Source organism: Hyperolius riggenbachi, chromosome 4 (assembly GCF_040937935.1).
Source record: "Hyperolius riggenbachi isolate aHypRig1 chromosome 4, aHypRig1.pri, whole genome shotgun sequence".
NCBI lineage: Eukaryota > Metazoa > Chordata > Amphibia > Anura > Hyperoliidae > Hyperolius > Hyperolius riggenbachi.
This window is the reverse complement of record NC_090649.1, coordinates 280107710-280119731: the sequence shown is the minus strand read 5'-3', so window position 1 is coordinate 280119731 and position 12022 is coordinate 280107710. Positions and strand designations below refer to the sequence as shown.

The 12022-nt window shown below is 42.6% G+C and overlaps 1 protein-coding gene and 1 long non-coding RNA gene across 4 annotated transcripts in view; one reads left to right on the top strand and one right to left on the bottom strand.

The window, feature by feature from the left end:
* HS3ST5 (heparan sulfate-glucosamine 3-sulfotransferase 5) overlaps positions 1–12022 on the top strand; it is a 382330-nt gene that overhangs the window by 231248 nt on the left and 139060 nt on the right. The window lies entirely within an intron of this gene.
* The window catches only part of LOC137570740 (uncharacterized), a 94664-nt gene that overhangs the window by 71852 nt on the left and 10790 nt on the right, over positions 1–12022 (bottom strand). The window contains exon 2 of the long non-coding RNA XR_011031157.1: positions 5743–5812. This is a non-coding gene — a long non-coding RNA (uncharacterized lncRNA). The remainder of the gene's footprint in view (positions 1–5742; positions 5813–12022) is intronic.

Below are 12022 nucleotides of genomic sequence, written 5' to 3'. Positions count from 1 at the left end.
TTGAGTTCTGGACCAAGCACCAGCGTGAAGTCAGAGGAGTCAAATCAACTGATCTCCATATTCATTTTTATATTCATTCTGAATCAGTGATTTCTTAAAGTGGGAGAGATACAATTTGCAAAAATGTAATGAACTATAAGGTAGGATTGGAGCAGTTTATGGTCCTTCCAATGCTGCCCCTTCTCCTACCATTTTCAAGTTCTATTTCTGGCTTTGTCTGTGTCCATGACATGCAGGGCAAGGCTCTGGAATTCCAAGCTGTCTGAAGGCTGTACCCACTACGCATTTTTTCAAAGAATTTTACTACTTTTTAAGCGATGATTGACCATTTCCACAGCCGTTTCGCGGCACCTGCCGCTTTCTCAAAGGCACCTTTTGTGCCTTTGAGAAAGCGGCAGGTGCCGCGAAACGGCTGTCAGGCCGGTACCTCCACCCTAACCTACTGGTATACCTGTAAGCCTATGTACACGCAATAAACCTGAATAGCAAGAGTTGGTGCTCCATATTGTTTCTTTCTACTATCTGTGGATGTAACCTCTGGACTGTGAGCACAACCACCAACAGGAGCGACTACATAGAGTCAGCTGTCAGCCAGCAACTGGTGCTAATCAATCATCTTCTATATCTTGTTATGAAAATTCTCGGATTTCCCATTTTCTTTGATTTTTCTCAATTGGGAGTGGGGGAGATTTTGAATCAATTTTTTGCAAGATTTATGTAAGACTGGCAATTTAGTAATTTAAATACGCAAGCAATTTTTTCAGTTTTCAATCATTATTTTTCATAATTGGGGAAAAATTAAACACAAATGTGTGGTACATTGGTCACATTTTTCAAATGCCACAATCAGAAAAATGTATCCAAAATCTTGAATTGAAAAGGAGTCTGAAGTGATTGTAAAAATAAAAAACACATACTCACCTAAGAAGAGGGAAGGCTCTGGGTCCTATAAAGCCTTCCTGTTCTCCTCCTGGTGTCCTTGTTTCCCCCACAGGCTCCCCCGTTAGCAGTCCACGACCGCGTTGGGTGGGCTTCAGCAGTCTTTGGAAGCACTCGGGCCGCTCTGTACTGCGCACGCACAAACGCCCTCTCTCGCGCACTCGCAGTACAGAGTCACCTGTCTTCAGAATTCTGAATGCTTCTGAAGACTGCCAAAGTCTCCTGCAGTGGGCAATTCAAACGGAGGAGCCTACAGGGAAACAAGGACACCATGAGGAGAATGGGAAATCTCTATAGGACCCAGAGCCTTCCCTCTCCTTAGGTGAGTATCTGTTTTTATCTTTAAAATCGCTTCAGATTCCTTTTCAATTCAAGACTTTAGAAATTTTAAAAGAAATGTAAAAAATTGTATGGTTTGTGGCCACCTTAAGTTTTATGTATGTGATTCAGAGAAATGGATAGTCATGGAATATGAATTTAAAATAAACTGTTTGTCCTGCTGCATTTTGAGTAGAAACTCCCTTAGCTGGATAGGAACTTTGCTCAGCACCAGATTCAGAAGGCTAATGATTGAGGGATACCTGTCAGCTTGATTGATTAATCAGATGTCAAGTAATTAATCAATAGTTTCCCAACCTTTATCCCCTGTGCAAACTTCTAGTTCTGCCCGCAGACATTTCGCTTCCTATGGAGCAAGAAAATTACCTAACGTTAAGTTATGTTTTCAGCCTGTCTCAAGAAATGGCTAGGTAATGTTTAATAATATTAAAATACAAAAAGATTTTCACAGCACCAGCCAATGTTATGAAAATTTTATAACGAGAGTCGGATTTCCTATTAACTCTCATTTCATGAACTTCCCGACACACAATTTCACAGAAAAGCTGTATTTGCCTTACAACAAAATTTGGCTTCTTTCAAGTCATTGGCACTTTGAAAAGGTCTTGCCTGCCTCATTCTGGTGTGCTGACCATCTCTTTCCCACTCAAGTAATTTCCTTTAAAGAGGAATTTTACCAAAAAATTGTAGTAGAGGAAAAAAAATAAATTAATACATTGCAAAGTGAGAAAATAAAAAATAGAAAAGAGATCAAGAAATGATTAATTCGCCACATAATTAATTCATATTGTTTAATCCACAGTGAGCCTGCACGTCATAATCTTTACTACTGGCAAACAAGGAAAAAACTAGACAGTACCAACTTCCATTTTCTATAACCACACCTCCTAGCAATTCGATAGGCTAGAAGGTTGTTTGTTTTATAGATTACACACAAGTAAAGAGGGAGACACTGGTTGCTTGGCAGTTAGAAACAGCCGTTATTTCCCACAATGCAGCAAGGTTCTCAGAAAGGAAACTGTCAAGACCATGGTCATGACATCACACTGTGGGAGGGGTTTCACTACAATATCAGCCACACATATCCCTCTGCTGGTCTATTCAAGAAAAGAAAGATTTTTCAAAGGAAACGGGGATGTTATCAGTTATTAATTGGGATGACGTTCAATCCTTGGTTAAAGTTCCTCTTTAAAATGGATCCGAGATAAACTTTTACTCATTGCATAATTGTGTTCCTTTCATATAGCTTATAGGGCATTCCTCAAGTCAAATACTTTTTTGTTTTGTTTTAATACTCTAATTCCCTATAAACTAAACAAGCCTCGCCCATAGCTTCTCCAGAGAGCCTTGGCACTCTCAGACAGTAGCAAGAGCTTATAGGAGCTCAGTCTGGGCAGGAGGAGGGGGAGGTGTTACTAGTCATTGATTTCAGAGGCAGAGGGGTGGAGGGAGGAGGAGATGGGACTGAATTTACACACAGGCAAGCTGATAGCATCTCCAGCCCTTAGCCTGTGAGAATGTGACTGTGAGAAAATGCGGAAAAGCCGCCGCATGTGTTTAGAACAAGGCGGCTGATTCCGCGTCCAACGCGGCGGTTTGCACGCGTAGGCCTACATCTACTGTTATGGCTGAATGCGGAGAAACCGCCGCATGCCCTGATAGCGGTGCGGCTGGTTCCGCGTCCAGCGCGGCGGGTGGTACACAACACATGGCTGGTGTGTCTGGGACTGATAGTCCACACAGGTTCAGAAGGACGCGCGCACGCTGAGGGGCAGAACTTTTATGAAAGCCAGAAGGGAGTCAGCTGACCAAGCCGGTCAGCTGACGATTCAATCAGTTCCCATTGGTCCAGCACTTAGGGGAGGCGCTGGAGAGCGCTGTGCTATATATACTGGGTGCTGGTCATTCACTGGTTATCTGCCGTTGCGATCACTACGTGGAAGCACTCAGACCTTTTGTTAGATTCTGTGTTACCAGTTGATATACTTCAGACTAGTTCCAGGGTGTTGATGATCAAGGACCTCACACCCAGATTAGGGACTTGTATTACCATTCTGTTATACTTCAGACTAGTTCCAGGGTGTTGATGATCACGGACCTCACACACAGACTAGGGAATTGCATTACCATTCTGTTACACTTCAGACTAGTTCCAGGGTGTTGATGATCAAGGACCTCACACCCAGATTAGGGACTTGTATTACCATTCTGTTATACTTCAGACTAGTTCCAGGGTGTTGATGATCACGGACCTCACACCCAGACTAGGGAATTGTCTTACTATTCTGTTATACTTAAGACTAGTTTCAGGGTGTTGATGATCACGGAGCTCACACCCAAGACTAGGCATTGTTTATTATCTGTTATGACCTTCTGCTTTCATGACCACTCTTCTGATTACTGATTTGGTACTTCGCTATATCTGATATTCTGTTGCAAAACTCTGCATGTTTTAGGATTACTGTATCTGTCTCCTGTCTTTGTACTTATCTGTCCGTGTGTTGCCGACCTGGCTTGCCCGACCTTGAGAGCTATCTCCCTACCTTGGAGATAGTTCACAGATCATTAGTGACACCCTCCTATTGGTGTCACTAACGCTCTGGTCCTTCTGTCTCCTTGCCTGGCTCCTCCCTTCGGGAGATTCTCAGGTTACTGGAAGGCGCTTGTTCTCTTTTGCAGTATAGTCTACTGCTCTGATACCTGTTCTCCAGGTATTATCCTCAAAGTATCTACTGTTGCACCAAAACACTCATATCTCTCCGGTGTCCAGAGGTTAGTGATATATCTGATTATCGTTGATACTGCAGATCATCAATAATCGGGTATATATATCTGTATTCTTGGTGATACTGCAGATCACCAATAATCAGACCCTCTCTGTGTTACACCGATCGTTACAGTGACAAACAGAACATGGCTGCCCTCATTGTATCACAGGAATAGACAATCGTAAACTTTTGAAACTTTTGCTGCTAGATATGCTGTGTAAACTATCTAAACGTTAGATAAGATATATAGACAAGTTACTTGTTATAGTTAGTTTTTCATCTCGGATCCGCTTTAAAGCACACCTAACATGAGAAGGATATGGAGGCTGGCATATTTATTTTCTTTTAAACAGGTGCTCTGCCTGAAGTCTGGCTGGATTAGATACATGCTTATTTCAGGGGTGTAATTCAGACACTATTGCAGCTAAAGAGATCAGCAGGACTGCCAGTCAACTGTTATTGTTTAAAAGGAAATAAATATGGCAGCCTCCATATCCCTCTCAGTTCAGGTGTAAAAAAGTAAAGCAACACATGTCAATGCAACACACATAAATGCAAGCGTTTCTGGTGTGAATGAGATTTGGTGACTGCTTCATGTCCTGCAAGTCATGAAACTGTTCTGCTTTCCCTGCTAATTTATATAGATGAGCAAGGTCAGATATTTATGGGAAAACAGAGTTTAGAAACAAATGCTATTGACTTCAAGGCTGCCTAACATGCGTGCAGCTGTCATAGGCTGTTTGGTCATGGTCACAAGGACTTGCACAATTGCATGCAAACATGTGTCTGCCAATCTGTTTGCTACTGGGCACACCCACAGGCACACACAACCATGCTGGGGGAAAGGGGTTAAAACAGGACATACGTGTCCTGCAACAGCTTGCTTGTCCGTTATTAATAAGCTTTGCAGTGAAATAACCATTAACTGTTTTTTTCTGTGTTTTCCTTTCCTTCTTCCTGCCTTTAAACCAGCACTGTCATTTGTAGGCAGCGTGAGCGTATTATACCTTTTGCATGAGCCACTACATTTTCTCATATTGTTTATACTTGTTTTGCCAGGATTAAATGAAAAAGAAAATTGCTGAAGTTATACAAACAGAAGGTGTTTGGAATTGGCAATGGATGTTGATGAGGCAGTAATTGCCAATGCATATTATTAAGTAACTATATTTCACTAATGTGTCTCCTGGTGGAGAAAGAGGGTTTTGTGTATGTGCTTTAAGAGATCAACTTAACGGTGTTATTCACTTACTAAACAATGGCTTCCAAAAGACAGAACGAAATGTCACCATTACATTAAAGAACCTTAATGAGCCAGTAATGCTGTTATAATTGCCATATTGTGGTGGCTGTTAAAGTAACAGTAATTGCTGCACTGTGTGCTCCAGAAAAAAGGCTTGTCTCATCAGAAGATAGAAAGGAAATTGTTCCCTATACATGCCTTAGAGCACCTTTAAATAATGATGTTGTTAATACTGATGTGAATTGGCTCTAGCTTTTATTAGAGCCATCTTCTCTCTACAGAAGTGAATAGAGATAAACATCTTTGAAGCTTGACTGGACATTACAGCACACAAGATATCAGGAAATGGTGGCAATGGACAACAGTTGTCCATGATCTTTTATATAGAATACAAGCTCTGTGCTTACACCAACCATATGTTGTTCTGTTTCAACACTGAAGGCCGGTACTCACCAAAAGATGGATCAGTGAACCCACAGCGATGTGACCCAACCAACGAGTGTTTCCCGTTCCATCTTCCTACCTGTGGGAACATGCGACATCGAACAACGAGTGTGAACGAGAGTTCAAATGATTGTGGCACTTTGTATGGAAGTCATTGAGGAACTTAACTACTTGCTGACTGCTCCACTCCGATTGGTGTGAACACGGCAGCAGCCCCAGGGCCGCTCCACGCCAATTGGCGTGAATGGCTTTCAATGGGGCTAGCAGCAAATCGCGCGCACCGATGCGTGCGCTTCTCTGCTTCAGTCTCCCTGGGGCGATCGCCACTCGGAGACTGAAATTAGGCTGTGCAGCGTTGCGATCTAAGGGAGCGCTGTACTGGGGACAGCCGTGTGTGACACATCTGTCCCCTCTGTAGTGCAGGAAGTGATTGGCTGTCATAGGCTGAAGCCTATGACAGCTGATCATGGGGATTGGCTGGCAGGGGGGAGGGAGCGCTGGTGAAAAAAAGTTAAAGAAATAGTCAAATTTATTAATAAAACAATAAAATAAATGTTTACAAAAAATAGAATAAACAACGCAAGAGGGATCAGAACCCTGCATTGCCAAAGGAAGTAGTTATGATAAACGTAGAAATAGACAGCACTTCCTGTATGCAGCTTCAGTGATGTGCCACAGTCAAAGAGTCAGGCAGCACTCCTGGCTCACAAGTAGAAGTAGTAGTATGGAGACCGGCACCATCGATTAGTAATTATGCTCTTTATTAGTTAAAAAGACACATAGACATAAAGCACGACGTTTCGGAGGGATATCCTCCTTTCTCAAGTGGATGTCCGTGTCTGAATAAAATCACAACAGTTACACACTTAAATAGTAAATCAACATGGAGTATGAACCAATCCCATTAGAGTACGCCTATGGCGACCAATCCCCTATCTGCTACTCAGAGCGGACCTGATGGGAAACCTAATTCCTAATATTCTAATGTGTGCTGGTATGGATTACCCAAAAAGCGCTGTGCAGAGAAGGGCGGCGGCATCCGCAGTTCAGCCCGCAGTGTCAAGACGCCGACCAATAAGCCGACAGTCTCAGATGACATCATACTGGTACCGCCTACAAAGCGAGGCGGACCAGATGGGAGACCGTGTCGGCTCAGGGCGGCAAGCGTCCTGCCCCTAGGTCAATAGCGTCATAGCACCACGTGGGTGAGATGTAAACAAACCACCCACGTGATAGAAACACTGCAGGAGTCACCGTCGGATCCGCCCCCATCACAGCGTGCGCTGTCAGGTAGTGCAGGCAAAGAAGGGAGCCGAGAGTAAATGTCAATGTAGGCACATTATATGGACAACACATAGCGAAAAACGGGAGGATAATACATTACATAAATGGTTGCATATCGTATTCCCTATTCATCCCACGGGGTTCTAGGGTATCTAGTCTCTTAATCCAAACAGCCTCCCTATATAATAGCCTTTTAATTCTATTACCACCCCTCCTTAAAAGAGGAACATGTTCTAATATTTGGAATCTAAGTTGGCTAACTGTATGGCCTGCCTGTATAAAGTGGGAGGGGACTGATAAATCTCTACATCTATTACGTATGGTACTCTTATGGGCTGCAAGTCTCACCTTCATAGGCTGGGTCGTCTGGCCCACATATAGCAGGCCACATGGACATTTTAGTGCGTATACTATGTACCTTGAATTGCAATCAAACTGTCCCTGTATTTTTAAGGCAACACCTGAATGTGGATGGCGTATAACAGGTCCTCGAATAACTGTATTTTAAAGGCAACACCTGAATGTGGATGGCGTATAACAGGTCCTCGAATAACACTATTACAGTTAATACAATTTAGACAGGGGCAAGTACCATTAGGGCGATTAGAGAGAGGCTGAACAGCACGACTGGAACCCAAGTCGGCCCGTACCAGCTTGTCCCTAAGTGTCGGAGCCCGCTTGTAGGACATAAGGGGAGGGGCCTGAAATTCAAAAATATCAGGAAAGCCTTCTTTCAAAATATGCCAATTATGGCGAATAACATCAGCTATTTCTCCACTATGAATGTTAAATTGTGAAACAAAGGGAATCCTTTTATTGTGCCCACGTCTACGGTTGGTGTTGTCACTTCTAGGGCAACGTAACCTCTGTCTAGCCCTGCTCAAAACCTGTTGGGGGTAATGTCTCTGTAAAAATCTCTGTTCCATTTCATCTAATCTCTGCTCTCTTAATTCTGAATCCTCAACTATACGACTAACACGCTGAAATTGACTACCTGGAATAGAGAGGATCGTACTAGGTGGGTGAAAGCTCTCGAAACTCAACACTGAATTAGTGTCTGTGGGTTTTTTGTATAAGTATGTGCTTAACCCACCATTAGACAACCGCACGGTTGTGTCCAGAAAGCTCACCTCATCCCTATCACAGTGTATGGTAAGACGAATGGCAGGACACTGTACCTGCAACTGATCAACAAATTGTACTAGGCTCGAATGTGGCCCCACCCACACGCAAAAAACATCATCAATATACGGTGCCAACAATGGGCAAAAGTAGTAAATAATTCATTAGTATAAACAAAAGATTCCTCGTAGAGGTTCATACAGATGTTTGCGTAGGATGGGGCCACATTCGAGCCCATAGCTGTTCCCCTCACCTGTAAAAAATACTGCTCCTCAACTAGAAAATAGTTATAAGTTAACAAAACTTTCAGCAGATCACACAAGAACCGTATCTGTTTCACATCAAAGTCAGATGCACAAGTAAGTATATGTTCCACAGCCTCTACACCCCCATCATGTGGGATGGAGGTGTAGAGGCTTTCCACATCTAGTGTAACCAGAAAAGCCCCCTCTGGGATAGATGGCAATCTGTCTAGTGTCTCAATAAACATTGTAGTGTCCCTTAGGTATGATTTTCCCGCTATGACAAATGGTCTCAAAATGCAATCGAGATATTTAGAGATGGGTGAAAAAATAGATTCAGTACACACTACAATAGGGCGTCCTGGCGGTAATTCACGGTTCTTATGGATTTTAGGACAAATATAGAAAACAGGGACCACTGGATCTTTTTGAATTAAAAATTCAAACAGCTTGTCATCAATGATCTTATTGATACGTGCTAGAGACAAAAGATCTAATATTTTCTGTTGGAACATCTTAGTAGGATCTCCTGTAAGTAGGCGATATGTAGAGCTATCAGAAAGCAGCCGATTAATCTCCTGTTTGTAATAAGTTGTATCCATTATAACGACAGCTCCTCCCTTGTCAGCCTGTTTTATAGTGATCAACTTATTGTCCATCAATTCTTGAATAGCATGACGTTCACCTGTTGTCAGATTATGACGTATCTGATGTTTCGAACTAGCAGCTGGTCTCGTGACAACCTGGTCAATCTGTTGTTTTACTTTGGATACAAAGTTGTCAATGATTTGACAAGAGGGAGGGAATGGAGGGAATTGAAATGGCTTTTGTTCTGTAATGGAGTATCCTTGAGTGAAGGAAGTAGTTATGGCAAACTCTATACCTGCATTTAAAGGGGGCTTAGATGCTTTAATTGCGTTGAAAGACATCCATGGCTACAATTACTAGGTAATGCTTAATTACAGTGGCTTGCAAAAGTATTCGGCCCCCTTGAAGTTTTCCACATTTTGTCACATTACTGCCACAAACATGAATCAATTGTATTGGAATTCCATGTGAAAGACCATTACAAAGTGGTGTACACATGAGAAGTGGAAAGAAAATCATACATGATTCCAAACATTTTTTACAAATCAATGACTGCAAAGTGGGGTGTGCGTAATTATTCAGCCCCCTGAGTCAATACTTTGTAGAACCACCTTTTGCTGCAATTACAGCTGCCAGTCTTTTAGGGTATGTCTCTACAAGCTTTGCACATCTAGAGACCGAAATCCTTGCCCATTCTTCTTTGAAAAACAGCTCCAGCTCAGATTAGGTTGACAGCGTTTGTGAACAGCAGTTTTCAGATCTTGCCACAGATTTTCGATTGGATTTAGATCTGGACTTTGACTTGGCCATTCTAACACATAGATATGTTTTGTTTTAAACCATTCCATTGTTGCCCTGGATTTATGTTTAGGGTTGTTGTCCTGCTGAAAGGTGAACCTCTGCCCCAGTCTCAAGTCTTTTGCAGTCTCCAAGAGGTTTTCTTCCAAGATTAAACTGTATTTGGCTCCATCCATCTTCCCATCAACTCTGACCAGCTTCCCTGTCCCTGCTGAAGAGAAGCACCCCCAGTGCATGATGCTGCCACCACCATATTTGACAGTGGGGATGGTGTATTCTGAGTGATGTGCAATGTTAGTTTACCACCACACATAGCGTTTTGCATTTTGGCCAAAAAGTTCCATTTTGGTCTCATCTGACCAGAGCACCTTCCATGTTTGCTGTGTCCCCCACATGGCTTGTGGCAAACTGCAAACGGGATTTCCTATGCTTTTCTGTTCACCTGAACTGTTTTATTGCAGATGACTAGGCTGAGGGATAGGGATATGATAGGTTTGTCAAGCTAGGATGTTTGGTGTATATTTACATAACAATATGGTTAGTGGCACACAATGAATGTGGGATCACTGTCCACTGAATTTACATGGGTAAAGGGATGGAGTGTAGGTAAGGTATGAGTGTAACAAAAGGCACTGGCACTGATGGGGAGGTTCTGTTCTTTTTGGGGGTTCTATTTTTGCACAGAGGAAGATAGATAGATGGGTCTATACATAGGGGTATGAATGTGAATGTTTATTTCAATCAATGAATGTATATGTATTGATAATTTGGACACCTAAAATGTCACACATGGACTATTATTAAGATTAGCATGGGATTAACATTCTGTGGGAATAAAATTTCTAATGGGAGACCACTAGGTGGTGATTAGCGTTGGGTTATGCAAAAGTACTGTTGGCTCTAGTAGGGTGGGGGAATATAGGAACATGTGCCACATTGGGGGGTCCTCTTGCTATAGGTTGACATATGAGGAATGTTTCAATTTATGGGTCTGGGAACTTTGGAGCTTAATGAGAGCCTGGCGCTTTAAGAACCTGCTGGGGAAAGTATGGACTGGCTAAAATTGGCTAAGAAGATGTTTTTTGAAGGTGATAGAATAATGCTTTTAGAGCAACAGCGCTGTTTTATGTTTTTAACAGGAAATGTTTTGATACCAAAGATGTCATAAAGTGCCTGGAGCTATGTGGAAAGTATGGGTTTGCGGAGCGCGATCTGTTATCAGATAACGCAGCACCCGTCACTCTGAGCTGCTGTAATGTCCGTCAGGAAAGAGGAAGTGATTTGCATATGACCAAGGTTAAAGCGTCTCCACGCAGCTACGATGGTCAGCCCCTGATGAGTCATATGACGAAACCGGTAGGGCGTGGCCTCGGATTGCTGTGTGGAGACGCGAGCGTGACATTGAGGAGGACGTCCGGATGAGGTTTTATGATATGCGCATATTTATATTATGAAATGTGAGTGCACTACTTGCTTTTAATGTTTTTTAATAAATGGTAATACACTATTGCGAATTCGTTTCTGAGTCTTTTAAGGAGAAAGACTGTGCTGGGACAAGAAAGGTTTACCAGAAGCGCTGTGAGCTGGTCTGTCATACGGTCAGCCATTACATCTAGTGAGCCTATAACTTTACTAGCTGTACACACTGGGTGTGTGGTGCCTGCTAACTAAACACTGGTGACTAGCAGTGTTGGTGGAGGGATATGTTTGTTCCGTCTAATGCAAACAGTATTACGCTATGTCAGTGTTTTTTCCCTGAGGTGCACATGGAAAAGTGCTGAGAGGATCATCAGTTGTCATCTATTACATGCTGTTTATGCTGATCATAACCAGTCAGCCATCGTTTTTGGTGAGCGTGATATGTACTATTGGGATGGAGACTGTTATTGATGGACTCTAAAGTGGACTGTCTTGATGCATTAGGAGAGTTTGAGTTGTATTATGATCTGTATCTGGCTGATGTATAGAGCGCTATATCTCTAATTCACACACTTGTTAGGGTGCGAATACTCACCCATTCATATAGCGATCCATCCAGCCAGCGTGAAGGAACAAGTGGTTTATATTCTTTATTGAAGTGTATGTATCTTGTATTTTATCTGCTAGTGTCTTGAGGAGAGGAGCGCACACACCACCTTTTCCCTAAATCTTTTCTGTTCACAATTGCTTTCTTCTTGCCACTCTTCCATAAAATCCAACTTTGTGCAGTGCACGACTAATAGTTGTCCTATGGAGAAATTCCCCCACCTGAGCTG